Source organism: Rhopalosiphum maidis, chromosome 2 (genome assembly GCF_003676215.2).
Source record: "Rhopalosiphum maidis isolate BTI-1 chromosome 2, ASM367621v3, whole genome shotgun sequence".
In the NCBI taxonomy this organism is placed as follows: Eukaryota; Metazoa; Arthropoda; class Insecta; order Hemiptera; family Aphididae; genus Rhopalosiphum; species Rhopalosiphum maidis.
Genome location: NC_040878.1, coordinates 30,494,066 through 30,509,049, shown reverse-complemented (window position 1 = coordinate 30,509,049; position 14,984 = coordinate 30,494,066). Strand labels below are relative to the sequence as shown.

Below are 14,984 nucleotides of genomic sequence, written 5' to 3'. Positions count from 1 at the left end.
GTTTAGGTACAAATTATTCTTAAAACCATAAAGTATATATTTTATTCTCTCTTTGAAGACACATTTATTGCTATGAAAACGTTATAAAAATTAGCAATTTAAAACTTTCCTTTTTATAGTCATCATTATCAAACATAAATACATATACTTGTACAACGTATGTTATTCATAAATTATGCAATTATAAATAATAATCATATTACTGGATGGTCTGGATGTATCTAAATTGTATATTGGATTTTTTCTCTTGATAAATACTCAATTAATTATATATGAATACATTTTTGTTATAAAATAGCCAATTTATATTTATGTATAACAGTTTATACATAAATATAGCTAGGTACTTTAATTATAAGTCGATTTCTATTGTTATTGTATAATGCACAATATACATAATAGTTTTTTAATATCAAAGATTGTAAAATTATTAGTTTCACAAAAATATAAATAGTTGTATTATATATCACTGCTATACAAAACTTTTCTTACGAGTTTATAAGAGTGGCATACATTTTTTAATAACAAAATAATAAGTAAAAAAAATATTTAAAACATAATACATTAGTATTATTAAATTATTATTTTGACAGTTCCTTATTATGTTTAAGATTATGTAAGAAGAGCCGATTACATTTTTAAATCTACAATTTGGTATTCATTAAATAATTTCAGTCAGTATGATGTAAATAACAATAGTCAGTTATAACAATTTTTGTAATTATAACAGTATTAATTACTTTAAAAAGTATTTAAATGATTTATTTTCATATTATTATAATCTATACATTTAAAACTTGATTTACGCATTTGTATTTCGAAAAAAATATTTTCTCACGAAATCCTATGTATTTTTTTTGACGTTATTCGCTTTGTCTTTAAATCTTGCTAAGATTTGGGAGTGACTGTTGATGTTCACCTACCGACTACCGGCAATTCATAAATTGCATTATGACTCCTTTAAATTGTTTTGCGAAATCTTACGCGTGATGATTAGATTTGTTATTGTCCCCGAATGTCACTAATCTCATGCGATTATCTCAGTATAGAGTTGAATAAATAAATCATTATTATGACCATTAAAACATATAGTTAGGAGTATAATATAACATTATACGTATGTATATGATTTTGTTTATATTGTTTGTGGAGTATGACAAACTGCAGATATAGCACATAGCTTAAGAAGCAGAATGCAGGAGTATTTCAACAACGCGTTAATGGTGAATTTTGCGATTATTCATGCAATAAGATATAAGAATGTTGGCCTATGTGTAATTTATTATTTCCACTGTTGTAAACGACATTTGATTCAAACCGTGCATTGCATTAAACGTACTCCCATAGTTATATGATTATTCTTACCATTATTACCATAATAATGGGTTTACGCTTAAGAACATAAAATAATATTGTGTTTACCTTGTTTATTGATTCAAAATATATAAGTACCGCGTGTATTTTCGGAATTCAATATGTAAGTCTGTTGCTCATCTGAAAATATTAGATAGTTTATTTGCTAATTTCGAAAAATACAAATAAATACTCGTTACATATACTTCTATAAGTATATAAAACAGATTTTATTACCAAATATATTAAATTTGTTTAAAGACAAATGTTTGTTTGACAAAACTATGAGATTAATCATTCATTACCTACATTTTGAAAGGTAGAAGAATAAAGTTGATTTCATAATGCTTAATATGTATGCTATCAGAGTATTCCAAAGGAAAAAACGTCAAAACAAAGTTTAGTGTTTGGTAATGTATGAAATCTAATTGCAATTTAATAAATTTTTAGTCAACAATTATCTTATAATATAAGCTTATTCTTAAAATGATATATTTTTAAAATTATTTATTGACTAACTTACGCGATTGTGTATAATATAGAAATGTTGAAACAAACTAAAATAATTTACCGAGTTATTCAAAAACGTAATTTATTATATTATAAGTATGGTACACGTGTACGATAACTTAATGTTAGAAATTTGACTAAGAAATAAGTTTTGAATAAATAAGTTATAATATGCATATGTATAGATTGTAAAACACTAAAGATACTATATTATAACATACAAAATAACTTATTAAATTATGAATTTATGTACTTAATACGTTGAGAAAAACTTCATATAATTTTCACAATCCTATATTCTTTAAGGTGTTAGTAATAATATCAGTTCATTAAATAAAAAAAAAAAAATTATAAATTTTATTACCGTAGAATATAATATATATTATCTGATACAATGAATTATTTTTTTATTGTTTTTATATTGACAAGATATTATATAACTTAGGTTATTATACTTACTAGATAAATATAATTTTTATACTATCACAAGTTTTATATGAAATTTAAATTTAAATTAAAATATTAAAAAAAAAAAGGCTTAGGTACAGTATAAAAAATGTACTATTTACTTTTTAAAATCTCACTTTTAAGTATTATACATAATTCATATACTTATAAGCATTTTAAAATTGTATTACCAATGTATTTATTTTTTTATTACCTATATGTACCTATACGTTGGTATACTACAGGGTTATGAAAATTATAATTTCAAAATGAGGATGTGCTGCGAATTGTTAATGTATAGGATTAATAGGTGACGCGTTGATAAAAAAAAAAAAAAATGATAAAAAAAATGAAATTTTACACATTGTATTTGACAAATATTATTTTTATTCATACACGAAACCTAATTTTGTTTCGAAAATTGGAATATTTTTTAGAAGTTGAATAATTATTTCATCATGCATTAATTATTATTTTAGTTATGTAAAATAATTATTCAAACATTTAAAACAACTTTTAAAAGGCTGTAAAAGATATTAAGTAAGAAGAAAATGTTGGACATATTATTAAATAATATAAAACACACGAAAAGTCTATATATCTTGTTGTTATGTGAAAGTTATACAGTATTTAAATTTACTTTTTACAATTGAAGTTTATTCTGTCTGTAATATATTTTGATGGTCAAAACAATGAATGCGTATGATATATTTTTAAATAGTTTTTTACTTTTATGTGGTTAATAAAAATGTTATAACTCTTAAAATTTTAAACTTAAACTAAATATTAAAAGTTATATTAATGTAGAGTTGTTTAAGATTAATGTAGAATTGGCGTTAAGAAAACGTAGTTTCTCGGTATTCAAATGTATCATTGAAAAAAAATAAACATCTAATGATAACATAGTTTTTATATTATTCAAATTTCACATCCGTCTTACACATGGACATCTCATAAAAATCAACTCACAAAAAAAATGCATTTCGTGTGGAATGGCGCTGACTAAAATACATAAAATGGAATGCAAATCCAACGAAGAGAAAATAAAAGAGCTTAACATACCAAAAAATATCTATGAAATAAACAGCCCAATTTTCATTTAAAAATAGTCATTTCAGTTCTCAGAAGATTGATTTTCTCTTCTAAAAAAATACGTTTGATACAAATAGTTGGTATTAATTTTTTTAGTTATAGTGCACAGTTTGTATAATTCTTTGAATTAACATTATTCATTCTCACTATGTCTTCTAAATTACAATCTGAAATAAAGCATGAAAAAATTATCAAGCTTTTGGTCGGTTAAACAGTATTTCGCATTTTTTTTATTACGTCAATACATTTACAATAACTGTCTTGTAATACCTAACAAAATATTCATCGTGTAAGCTTGTCTAAATTTTGATATAATTATAATAATATGCATATTAAGTATAATATAGATGGATATAATATGCCTTTTAGACCTTTTAGTATAATCCATTATATAATGTAGTTTTGCACATTGTAATATTTTATACATTGCATTAATGATAAATGATTATTTTGGTGAACTGTTATCTGTTCATAATATCATTACCTGTTAAAATGTTTAATAAAATTAATAATTTATTTAAAATATTGCTTCAATAAATTGATTAGTAATGTGTATTTGATTTCAAATTAACTAATTCAAAGTGGATATGTTCTATCACATTTACATGCTACAAAATTATTTCAACTATTGATTAAAGAGTGTATAATATTATTTAGTTTTATATTTAACTGTTATTTATATTGGATCAAAAGCAGTTTAACTAAATTGTATATAATGATAACGCGATCAATCAAGTACAATATGATAGATTAATAAATATTAATAAAAATTGATTTGTTTTGTAATTTGGTTCACCACTAAATATTATTATTACAAATTATCTTAAACAAGTTACTCGATTAATTATAAATTTTAATATTATTTTTATCACGAATTGATATTTATCACGAGGCATCTGCATTTGATCTTACTGAAATATAAATACTGTAAATAATGAGTTAATTAACAACAATAAATATGGGTAGAAAAAGTGAAGTAGATGTTTTAGTAATTAGATAAAATGAAGTGTAGCAGGTGTTAAATATTAAGAAAATTCCATGAAATTCGATTTAAGTATAATAACTTGGTAAAGGTACCAACTTGAATACGTAATTTTAAGTTATTTAATACATGATTATACTAAAGTATTAATAAAAAAAAAGCTTTATAATTTAATTGGGATTGTGACGTTTGTGTAGAAAATAAAAAAATAATAAGTTATTCAGCTTAAATATAATTAATTAATTCGATTATCATCAAATTAATTTAACCCCTCAAATAATTTTGTATCTAAATTTATTCATTTAATAATAATGTATGAGTTATAACTTATAAAATTTTTTATACTTCTACATTGCAATAATTATTATATTTATAGCTTTACACAATTTTATTTTATTGATCAATTTTAATTTATAACATTAGAAATACAAATGTTAATATTTGAATTTTAGTGACATTGGGGATATGAAACGAATAAATTATATTTTTTTACTGTGTATACTATTGAAGGGTACGAAAAGTATTCCATAAATTCTAAGTATTTATAATACAGATTGTAAATTGAGCCAATACTCATTCATTGATTTTCTCAGAAATTTAATTAAGCATATAGAAAAACTTAACCGATAAATTGTTAAAAATATTAAAGATATCTCAGCATTTGTGGTTTTGATTATTTTTTATACTCAAAATAGTTTTCAAAATTGCATAATATCATTGCTTTCAAATATTAAATAATAATATACTTCTTTTCTACTACGCCATAATAGGAGCTCGGAGCTAGTCCAATACTTGATATCTGTGTAAACTATTTTATACGGTGAGTAAAATTTAAAATTAATATTAAGCTTATGACTGTGAAACCTTAATCACTAATATCAATACTATTTTATTAATTTTATAAATTTAATTAAATTTATTCTATAATTGTATAAGAAACAAAAATACTTAGAACCATTGAAAGTAGGTATACATATATTTCAATATTTATACACACATAAAAAAAAATGTACACAACGTTAAAATAATGAGTTATCATAACGATTATTATAGTACCATAGTCATAAACCAGAATATAGTGTAATAATATACTACGATACCCCTATAGTATCACATTATATAACGAACCCATGAAAATCTATTTATCAAAAAAAAAAAAACAATCTCCTTCATTTTGTTCTACCGTACTACCGTAGTTCTAAGACGTACACTATTGTTTATTTAATTTAAATTTTTGATAAATTCGATAAATGTGTACTTTAGAGTCATTAGACATTTTATAAATTTGATGTGGCTTATAAATAACTAATATAACTATATAAATAAATTGACGTAGGCAGATAAAAAAATGTCCCATGGTTTTTAGATCCCGAAAACATTCACGACCCACTGTCGACGCGTCGGCGTGGGCGGCACCTGCTACAGGACTGGCACGCAGGACCGCTACGCTTTTTGGCCGTCCCTGGTGCCAACCGACTCGGTATATAAGTGCGTGTGTAACGGCGATCGGGCGGACCTCCACCGGTATTATAATATTGTATCATTCCACTGCTGCCGATCGCGACGATCATCGCACGACCACGTCTAAGTCTCTGTATCAACAGTAAGCCAGGTAAGAAATAGTTTACATTATTTTTGTCCCAGCGTTTTCATTTTGATATTTTAGTTTTCGAAATGTTTTTATAAACATATTTTGTTACGCCATTTCTATGATAAAGACACGTGACGAGTTCCGTTTCAATGATCTTCCGCCATGGAAATGCATGCACACGGTTTTCCTTTATGGTTGCCGGAACCAGCTATTTATTAAGGAGCAAAAATACAGGCAACTTTTAGTTACGTGATACAGTGGTCATACAATAAACCGTATGGAAAAATAAAATTAAAATCAAACCCATTTAAATGATTAAAAATAACTTAACATGACAAATAAACACGCTTTGTAAAATTGAAAGATTTTTATTTTTTTTTTTTTTGAAAGAAAAACATTATTTAGGTAAAATTGAATTCACTTTAAATTAGTATAGAAAAATAAACTTAAGAACACTAAAAAAAGATATTAATATAAAAATTGTATAAAAACTAATTTTAACTTCTAAAATTAGTATTTAAAATCTGAGTTCAATACAAACATTTTTCAAAAAAAAAATAAAAAATAGAATATAATTTTAGTCGGCTATCCGTATAGCGTAGGATCTGACGTGTTTGGTCCTTAAATATATATTATATTATATTAAGAATAAATCGTAATGTATAAAATTGTTTCCGAAATTCTGGAACGTGTATTTTCGTTGCCACATAAAGTGAGTTTTGTACGTAAACGTCAAAATCATATGTCCAAAAACTGAATATATTTTATGTTAGCATTACTTTGACATTTTTCAATTTTTTAAGTATGCAGGTATTAAGTTAAATTATAATTACTAAAATTATATTATAATTAAATATTGTTTTGCGCTTATTGTGCTATTTTAAAATAATTATCCTAATTAGTCTTGTCGAATTAGTACAATTAAAGTTTTTTTTAAATTTTAGTTGATCTGTCTGTTTTATGAAATCAGATAAAAACTTAATTTCATTAGAAAACTATTGGCATATGTTAGATAAATATTATAAATAAAATTTTTATTGTTTAATAGTATTGGTAATTTCTATATTAATATACTATATATATATAATCCATATAATTTTGTATGTTTAATGTATTAATAATTGAGTTTTAAAAAAATGAATTAATTAATTTAGTATAAGTGATACTATAAACAAATAAGAAACAAAATCTGTTTTTATTTAAGTATAATACAGCATAATTAAATTTTAATTAAATTGTAATATTAAAGTATTCAAGTTTTCATTCCAAAATCAGAAAAATATCTATAAATTAAACCATTTAATTCGAAAAAAAACATTTATGCTTAGTATGAGATTTAAAAACATTTGCTTGAATTATTTAAAAAAAAAAAAAATGATGCGATAAATAAAGAAAAAAACTTTATTCTTAGCTTTAAGTACCTATTACATTTTATTTAATCAGATTCTATTAAAATAAATAGAATGTAGCTCAAAATAATAAATTTGATTTTTAACAAAAGAAAAGTGAACAGTGTACGTTTATATTATAATTACAACAGTGTTTATATAACATACAAAATTACAAATATTTTCGTAAAATATAATCAAGTACAATATATCTCTCAACATAATATATTATTATGAAACTTCAATTAGAAATTAAAATACAAAAAGTTGTCAGTTCGTTTAAAATATTGAAGTTACAGTTTTACAATTTGTTTTTAATATTAGTAATTAGTAAATAAGCGTAGAATAACCATTACTTTATAATTTATACAAAAAAAGTTTTATTGTGTTATTCTGAAATTTTTGCTACACTATGTATACAATTTGCACCATTTATACAATTAAATTAATATTACAAGACTTACATTTAAATTATTAGTATGTACAATGTACATTGTTCACGTTGACACTGGTGACGAGGCGTACTGAAACTTCAAAATATATTATAATATAACATTTTATTCTTGAATAGATTAATTAATTTATGGTAAGCATAACAAGTTCAGCAGTTACTGTAATACTTACATTTTGTGTTAAAAATAGTAAAATGTTAATTATATAATTGCAATTAAAAAATACACAAGCAAATAATAAATGCACAATGAAAAAAATCCAGTACAATTTTTAAAATATTTAGTATGTGCCTAATATTATCTATGTTTAACTTAGAGAATTTCGTAAAGTTAACTTATGGTTATCTAATAATTAATAATTAATAGTAAAAATGTTAGTATTTTTCTATGAATAAATAATTTTAAGGATTTAAAAATTATTAATTAATTTACTTCTTATTTATTCTTGTGCAGATTAAAATTTTACTGAAAAATTGATTTAAATAATTTTTTAATATCATTATTATCAATTGAATACATTAATGATAATAATTAAGTTTATTAATTTTAGATACTTAAATATAACCTAAACTAACTAAAATCAAGTTTCCAAGCCCGTAATATTTTTTAACATTATGACCTATTAGGTTAAATATATTAGGTATTATTGGAAACTCTTATTTTTAATTTTGGATTTAAATATAAATATTTAAATGAAAGTGTCAATACGGTACGTTCAAGACAAATATTTGCTTTATTAATTAAAATAGTTGATTATATTATATTAATATCCATAGTTATTTTATATTTTAAAGTATTGAAATATTACAAAAAAACTACTTTAGTATTAAAATATATTCTATCTCTTAAACTTTAAATAATTATAAAGTTATAAATAATAGATTTTTAATTGTATCTAGTAGTACTTATATCAATATTTTTCTAAATAATTAGAAATTAGCGGTTCTGTTTAAAAAGCATAAAAATATAAAATTATAAAATTAAAGACATTGATCAAAAAAAGTAAAATTTTTAGCACAAACATGAGAACTTTAAATTATTTTTTAATTATATTTACATTGGTTATTGTTCATTTAAAATATATTTAACAAATGTAATATGGTTTAATACTATGTCATATTTTTATTTTTGGAATAGAAAAAATTTTGAGGGAGAAACAAATTTATAGCCAGTATTTATTTTTCCAAATTTGTTTGAATACTTATATCTGACATTTTGAAAATTTATTTAGTTATTTTCTTTTTCATTTACAGTGTATAATTATGAAACAATAATAGAATACTTCAAAAAATAGATTTCCTAGTACATTTATATAATATATATTTACTGAATTTGAATAATCTGTTTTATTGTAGAACTATAGTGCCTATTCCCTAGTTTGTACTTTGTGATGCACATACATCATTTTAAGAGCATATTTTCCCGGTTTATGTTTTAGGTAAAAATTTCAAAGAATTTTCTGGTAACGCCATTTTCATACTTTAATTGTGATAGAATAACAATTAAAAATATATAATGTACAGTGATTTTAATTAACTAAGTGCATTCTATTTTAAAACTTCTTTTTTCAATATTATAATAAAATGACTTCTTACGCGGAATACTGTTTTACTTATTGTTTTTATAACTTGCTCGTGTATTAAATATAAATAAATCATACACCTTATACATATAGATATTTAAAGACTATATTCTAAATATCTTGTACTAGTTATACTATTTAAACGTCGTTTCATTAATACAAACGTTTATTTTTTATAAAACGTTCAATTAGATAGGTCGGCACGTCTCGGAAAACTATACGACGGCGATGCTCGACACGTTAAAATATTTTTGCAGGCAAACGAGAACAGGATACGGCTGTATTATAGGGGTCTCATCCATCACCGTTAAGGCATTTTTTCTAAAGTCGATCTCGAACTGCTTTTTTGTTCGTCTAGCGGATTTGTAGGTACCTCTCGTTATTTATATACAACCACGCCGTGACTGTTGCGGTTCCATATAATACGTATTATTATTATTAATTTCTCTTGACATAATATATAGTAAAACCATAGTGCACGAAGGGTTAAAAGACTTACTGACTAGTGACTACTATGTATCCATAAGATAATATTTCCTGTGTTGTATCATAACATATTATATCCGTATCGTTCACGTATTCGAATTTTAATTTATTTCAACTCTGATGGATATAATATAATAGATAATATTATATTGATTAACGTTTTTAAATTATTGATGAAACCAATAATCATAAATTTATTCTTATATTTTCTCTTACTGTACATGCATAATATACAAAATGTTAAAGACATTGTCTAATACTGTTAAAACTTTAAAAGTTAAGATCAATTATATTGAATTCGAAAATCAATTTTTAATTGAGCTCATATTGAAAATAGTCAATAGTTTTAGGTGATATAGTAAACAATAACTATACGCGTGATTACTTTTTTATTTCGCTTTTTCTTTGATCATTTCGAAATTGATATTCTACAAACGACCGTTTAAATCATTATTTTCATCAATAACCAATACTTTAGAGATACGTGCTACATTATTTGTTTTGATTTTGTTTACAGCCTCGAGAAAGAGTTTTGTGGGCCCCCTCCCACCAATAAATAAAATAACGCATACTTTGTCGAGTCATATTTCTTCGATCCATTTTGCGGAATATAAAACGGCTTTCAAAATTTCTCGCTTCAAATCTTGAGTGCCCTATCTGGGGTAGTAACTGTGTATTAAACCTATAGGTATATTTTATTCTCGAAATATTTCACAGATATACGTTATACGTATACATATCGCATTTACATAATAATATTATTATTTAGACACCTATACGTTTACTGGTCGTAAAATAAATGCATCCAATGGTAACTTGTGGGTTGACAAAACACTCTATCAAAAACATCTGTCGTTGGTCGTGTGGATACCATCGGTTATCTTGTCATATATGTCTATCACTCTATCAATTCCAAATCGAGCCACATAGGGGTTGTGGTCGACACGACCGTGTGCATACGACGCTCGTCGGGATCCATCGAATTTCCGCTTTGTATAAATAATTTGTTTTCGTTTTTAGGACAGTCGATGTCGTAAAATGTAAAATATAGGGTGAATACATTTTTCTGTGCTAAAAATAATAGGTAAAAGTAGCTCATACGTAAGTTCCTATACTAAAAAAATACACCAATATATATGTGAGTTTTTACATGAATAAAATAATTTAAATTAAATTACTTCATATGAAATGTATAATTTATGTATATCCAAAAATATATTATTTACAAAATGTTAATACATAGAATAATTTCCTCTCCATTTTACAAAAACTCGACAGCAAAGTCTAACAATGCTTAAATGCTGTTGTGATAAAATTATGTTTTTTGTTTTGGTGTTCTATGAAAAATGACTTTACTCTAATTTTTAACAATCAGTATATAAAAAAAATAGATTGTTCGTACTATTTCGATATTATAAGTAATAAATATTAGATTAAATTTTAGATAGCGTTGAAATGTTTAGTGTAATTCTGTCTTACACAGTGTCTTATAATGTCTAATTTAATTTCCGTATATCTATTTGTTTATTTTTGGTTATGTAGGTACTGGAGTTTTTTTTTCTGTAGGAACTTGCATATTATACGTTACCGTCTATCTACTATATTTGTATGGGCAGTTAAAAGCGAACGGTTATCAATTTATCATACATCAACGGTTACTTTGACCAAATTTGGTCGCGATCGTCAACGGAAGTCGGAACAACACCGCGTCGCCAGACACACTTCACTGTAAAATATATAATATAATATGTACAGAATACGACCAGTTTTTCGCATCCGCGTTCTACTTTACTGCTTCCGCCGTATCGCGCGATTTTTCCACTATCTAGAACATGCACGTATGTTGTATAAAATGCGCATGAAAAAATGTAACTGCGATGATGACATTCACGTATACATTATGGTAGGTATCTATATATAATAAATAATATTATTATATTATATAGGTATCTAAATTGAGTGCGTGCAACACATATATTTTCAAAAACGATTTACCGGGTCAGAGAATACATTTCGATAAACCTTTTTTACTTCATGATGTGTCTTTTGAATTTGGAATTGGTCAACAAATTTGTGTTTGTGTGTTTTTTGTGTTGAATTTTTTTTTTTTTATAAATTATCCATACTATAATAATTCGTATAACTCTAATAGATAACGTCAATACTGCTTGATTGCAGTCAGATTTTGTTAAAGATCCGGACACGCGCAAGGATTTAGACAGAAAACTAATTTTTAACAATATTATAATAATAGCACGTTTATTGTATTAATACATTTTTCGTGAAATTTACTCTTAACCACATTATACCTTGAATAATTCAATTATAGCTTTTTGCAACTATTGATTCTCTATTACAGGGGTTTCCAATCTTTTTGACTTACGGCTCCCTTAGTCATTTTCTATAAATCCGGAGGCATCCTAGCCCTATGGCCTGTAGATTAAAAAATATATTTCAAATAATTTCACGGCATCCTAAATACATTTCGTGGCACCTTGGTTGGGAATTTCTGCTCTATTAGCATTTAGAATGATGATGAATTTTAATTGATCATAATAGTTATCATTTAATGTGATTCCATCCGGGGTTCCAATCTCTATACGCTGCACTGCCTAGCATGATTAATTTAACTAATGAAAGCCTCCGATACAATTTAATTCAAAATTCACTCTCTTGCGTAGGATTACAAATTCGTACTAAATATCTGACAAAATACCAATATTACCGATGCGTAAATATATACAAAATACATTTCCAATATCCCGTAAGCAGCTTAACTCGTGAATTGTGGATTTATCACTGTTAGTGAGCCAAACCACTAAACATAAAGGACATATTAAATATTTACAAACAGAAACAGTGGATTAAAAAAAAAAATAATAACACATTTTAACGCGATTTACAAGTAGTAGAGAGAGATTTGTGTTTCAAATTGCAACGTGTTTTTATTTACAAAAAAATAACATAAAGATGTTTTATCATTTTCCGATTTATCATTATCGATTTCCATCATCATCAGATGTACCTATAACTGTATTGATAAACGGGTACTCGATCTGACATCATTACTTCTGTATGTTGCCTTAAAATGGATTAATAAAATCAAACTTGTTTAAACTACTTAGTTTTATAACTGCATCGTAACCACAATTTATTTACAAAAATAAAACCGTGCATGTAATCATTTTATGATGAAGGTAGAGGTACACGTAATATAAGTCATGCTATATATGATTATAATATTTAAATTTTAAATAAACTAAAAAATAATTATTATTCTTTTTATACATAATCTTCCGTATTATTTGTTACACGGTTAAATTAATTATTTTGACATTTTTTCGTCAGCTACAGTGTACAATATTGTTAGCTCTAGTTATTATGCTCAAAATAGGATGAATTTACAAGGTTGTAAATTTGTAAACATTGAAAACATTTTTTTAAAACGTTGTGTGTGATTGCCACTGTAATAAAGGATTTCATTCCGACACCGATTTCTGACAGCGAAACGCACCGTTGTTATATTTTGACTTTTTTCTCTCCTTATCTATACAGTGTTAGATGTACCTTCCATGGGGGTTCTAGTTGTGTATACAAAACGTCAGTTTTGTGACAAACTAATCGTGATGGCCGTTCTCTGAGTAAATTTGAATATATTGATAAACTTTCATAACAGTAATTATTATTAAACTATAACAATGTAAGTACCGAATTAAATTATTTTTAAAAATAAAAAAAAAAAACTTAAAATATTGTTTGCACTTCGAAGTATATTTGTATAACAATCTATTTATTTGATTTAAAATATATCGTTTTTCAAAAGTAATGTAAATAAATACAAAAATATGGTCAAAATATGAGAGAAATTTTAAACTTTTATGACAGCAATTTTTGAGATTCTTTGAATAAAGTTTGAAACGTACTTTTAAACTTATAATGAATGTTCGGTCTTAAAATTTAAAATGAACTATTTTAGAAATCCGAAATTTCAACATCCAAAATGTCTTTTAATTTACCAAAATTATATTATTGTCAGTAAATTATTAATTTAGAATCACGAAAAAATAACAAAAATTAAAATTATCTAGTTTAATAGATATAAATGTAATGTTTTGATAGTCTTCTAATGGAAAAATGTCAGTCAAATAATAATACTATTATTCATGGGAAATTCTATTTTACTAAAGGTGATTTACATTAAATTTATCTAGATAAGACAATTATTTATCAAAATAGAAATAGTTGTTGAGTATTTTTTATCTAGAAAAGTGAAATATTTGTAAAAATTTTTTTTTATTTATTAAAAAAAGATATTTGTTACTAGATTGCAAATCATGATTATTATTTATTACTTATGGAAATAATGTAGGTACCTATCTATAGTATTATGGTCTTATAGAGTTATTCTGTGTTACTATTCGTAAATCATGTATTTAATGTACATAATAAAATCTAATCGTGCAATTATTTTAATATAATATTTATACATTCAGAAGTCAAAATAAGACATTTATACGGATTAAACAGTTTATTAATATGGAATGAAATGAAATTTAATAAAATGTATAAAATATTTGTTTATCATAGAATTTTAAATAACATACATGTATTATATTACTTGAACTTCGTAAAAACGAGTTATTTTTTAAATAATAGTTTTTAATAAACCGTGTAGGTTACATCTAATAGTTGTAATTATTAAAAAAGTAAAAAACATTTTATTACTTTATATTTTTAAATTCAATTTGAAATGTTTGTGAGTTTCTAGGGTTAAACATTTGTTTATTTAGACATTTAATTGATTGTTAAAAGAAAACGTCTACTGTATGTAAAACGCATTACAAAATGCGTAATACACTGACACACTGTAAACAGAAAATACAACCTATTCTTTTTAACAGTACCTAAATCATCTGTAGTCAATACCATCTCCAAAAGAGTGTGTATCTCTATAATAGTGTCACGTCTTTATATAATATTTGAAACTAAAATATACAGATAGAAATAATAAGATATCGACGACTCGCGATAAAAAGTGATGAATTGTTGAAGAAAGCACACGACAAGTGCTGCAAACACAGTCGATATTGACACGGCATAC

At 24.6% G+C, this 14,984-nt stretch overlaps 1 protein-coding gene across 1 annotated transcript in view; it reads left to right on the top strand.

Annotated features, from left to right (window-relative positions):
- Window positions 1-5,874: 5,874 nt before the first annotated feature.
- LOC113553947 (short neuropeptide F) overlaps window positions 5,875-14,984 on the top strand; it is a 63,813-nt gene continuing 54,703 nt past the window's right edge. The window contains exon 1 of the mRNA XM_026957551.1: window positions 5,875-5,996. The gene's annotated coding sequence lies outside the window, so the exon portion shown is untranslated. The remainder of the gene's footprint in view (window positions 5,997-14,984) is intronic.